The sequence below is a fragment of the Eptesicus fuscus genome, chromosome 6, assembly GCF_027574615.1.
Source record: "Eptesicus fuscus isolate TK198812 chromosome 6, DD_ASM_mEF_20220401, whole genome shotgun sequence".
Lineage (NCBI taxonomy): Eukaryota > Metazoa > Chordata > Mammalia > Chiroptera > Vespertilionidae > Eptesicus > Eptesicus fuscus.
The window spans coordinates 46,746,103-46,749,376 of NC_072478.1; the positions used below are offsets into that span (position 1 = coordinate 46,746,103).

General features: G+C 40.0%; 1 pseudogene; it reads right to left on the minus strand.

The window, feature by feature from the left end:
* Window positions 1-1,935: 1,935 nt before the first annotated feature.
* Window positions 1,936-2,794, minus strand: LOC103290754 (rRNA-processing protein FCF1 homolog; annotated as a pseudogene).
* Between the last annotated feature and the right edge of the window lie 480 nt (window positions 2,795-3,274).

Sequence of the window (3,274 nt, forward strand, 5' to 3'; positions counted from 1 at the left end):
AAGGTAGTAGTGGGCTGTGAATTATGTAAAATGAATCGATTATCTCTTGGAATAAAAATAGAAGCTTCTAGCCCGGCCATTGTGGCTCAGTGGTTGAGCATCAACCTATGAACCAAGAGGTCACAGTTCGATTCCTAGTAAGGGCACATGCCCAGGTTGCCAGCTCAATCCCCAGTAGGGGGACTGTAGGAGGCATGTAGCAACAATATGAGTGCTGATTGATGATTCTCTCTCATCATTGATGTTTCTAGCTCTCTCTCCCTCTCCCTTCCTCTCTGAAATCTATAGAAAGATATAGTTTTAAAAAGTAAAAAAAAAAAAAACAAAAACACACACACAAAAAAAACAAGCTTCTTTAAATCTATATTCATATATATAGAAACAAATCATTCAGAAGCCCACTCTAAAAGTGAGAGTTTAAATGGATCCATGTGGAATAAAGACGCTGACCACCATTATACAAAAGTTACTGGAGTTACTGGACTAAAAGTCAAAAAACCTGGTTTCTTGAACCAGCTCTGCTGGTAACCACCTGTGTTCTCTGAAGAAAGAAAGTTATGTTTCTTTTTCTTAGTTTATTTTCTTTTATTATAATATCAAAGGGCTGGACTAGGCAGCCTCCAATATCTCTTTCAGCTCTAAAATTTTATGATTCTATAATTAGGAATAAAATGTGTTGCCCATCCCTTGAGTTAACCATGAATAATGGATCATCTCAGGTCTGAAAAATATGCCTTTAATCTCCTGTAACGCCTCAGGCTCGAAGTATCACAGGAGAGCTACACCAATCACATTTAGCTGCTTTGCTGATATAGTTTGTGGCCAGAATTCGTTTGTCTTAGATAACACACTCTTGTGCTGTGCGACAGTTGCTAAGATACGGTAAATAAGTTATTTTAAATATACACCCTGGTATAGGGAGGGGGGGAAACTTATGGAAAGTAATTATCCACAGATTGAAGCTATCTTTTGAGAAAACTGAGACAATGCTTTAGATAAATCCTTAAATGGTCCACTTTTAAGTGCACCCTAAAATTATTGTGTTTTTTTTTTTGTTTGTTTTTACATGGAAATGGAGTGAAGAGGGTAAGGACCCAGAAGGACAGTGAGCACGTTTGAGGTTCATAAGAATGATGAGTTGTTTTGCAGCTCAGCAACTTGGCCAGTTTGAAAAGACACTCATATTGTTGCTACATGGCTCTGTAAGGATATTTTGTCCTTCACATTTATGTCTCAGACTTTTTACCACAAAAGGGAGAGCATTTGATTTTCATCATTCACAATAGATCAAAAAAGTCCTTATCTAAGGAACCGCTGTTGAAGGCTGAAGGGATTGTAACTGGATAGCCCTGTACCAAGAGCAGTTGGCACACAGGTGACATGACAGAGGTGATAGAATAAGTTGTTACTCATGTGCTGGGCATCAAAAGGCAGAAAAGCTTCTGGCTTTCAGATAACTCCTCCACTGCAGCCTGACACCCACCATTATATATCCATGTCTTAAAGCCCCGGTGACAATGGAATACTATGCTGCTATAAAAAAGAAGGAATTCTTACCATTTGCAACAGCATGGATGGAACTGGAGAGCATTATGCTAAGCAAAATAAGCCAGTCGGAGAAAGATAAATATCACATAATCTCACTCATTTGTGGAATATAATGAACAATATAAACTGATGAACAAAAATAGAACTAGAGTCATAGAAGCATTGAACAGACTTTCCAACCTATGAAGGAAGGTGGGGGGTGAGGGGGTAAGAGATGAACCAAAGGACTTGTATGCATGCATATGAGCAAAACCACTGGACACAGATGGGAGACGGGGGGGTGTGGGCGGTAAGGGCATGTGCTGGGGGTGGGGGTGGTCGGGGAGAAGTCATTGGGGGAAAAGGAGACTTACGTAATACTTTCAACAATAAAGAATTTTTTTTGAAGTTGTGAGCAGTCATCTGATTTATAAAAAGATGTAACAAAATTTTAAATGACACAAAATATCATTTTCAAAACAACATCAGTATCATTTTCAAAACACCACCAAAAAGTGAATGTATTTAACTTTCTCAGCTCATAACAGCAAATGTGTGAGTGGAGCAATAACACATGTTGTAGCATGTTTAATAAACCTGCAACAGAGAAAGTTGTTTGAAGGAAAGCAGAGAAACTTTGTCTTTTAAGTATTAGAACCGAGGGGCTCCATAATCATCTGGCATCCGCTCAATGTTGTACCTATGGTTAGAAATGTACATGATGGGAACTCCAGGGATCTTCCTGATTCTTTGTTTAAGGTCCCGGTCAACTGTGGCCACAATATAACACTTGTGCTAAGTTACTCTCTGTACTAAGCAGTCATCTGCATAGGTTCCTTTGTGTGTGCATGGTAATCGTTCAAATCTTGGATCCTTGGCGATCCTTAGGGCCACTCGATACTTCTGCCCCAATTTCTCAGTTTCAGCCATTACACAGTCAGTTATACAAGGGATACACTTGGCATAGAGACAATCCATCATTGACTGCACTAAGTCCAGTTTCGCCTTAATGGAAAAGTTGATAAAGTTGGTATCAACCAGGATGTGGTAAGGTGGGCCTAGCTGTGTGTTATATTGAAAGAATAAGCAGGAGGGGTGTTGGGGGACTTCTCTTTCGTTGAGTGCTCTGGGATCTTTCTTTTCTTTCTTTTTAGGTTTTAATCTATCCTTTTCTTTAAGCCTCTGATCTCTGAGACTAAGCATTCGCTTCATGGTCGCATACTTCCTTGTTTTCTTTTGCTTCCCCATGTTCACGCCGCACTCTTGTTTCTTCAAACAATAAAGAATTTAAATAAAATAAACAAAGGAGCCAAAAATAAAAAAAGCCCCAGTGACTGTCACTTTTTAGGAGTCCCTTGGAAATGCCAAGGAGTGAGGCAGAAGGAGGGAGGCTAAAGAAGCCAAGGCTTTAGAGGGCGACTTCTGGGCAACTAACTGTCAACAGGATAAAAGGATGGTAAGAGACCAGGGGTCTGGATGGTACCTTGGTTGCCAGGCAAAGGGGAAAAGGAACTGGAAGTACACGGCTAGGTTGCAAAGTCAGATTTCTGCCTGCTTCAGTCATTTCCCCAAGGACCACCCCAGCTGCCCTAGCTTATTTTTGGCTTCGTGAATGAGAACTGTTCCATTAGCCCAGTGGTCAGCAAACTCATTAGTCAACAGAGCCAAATATCAACAGTACAACGATTGAAATTTCTTTTGAGAGCCAAATTTTTTAAACTTAAACTTCTTCTAATGCCACTTCTTC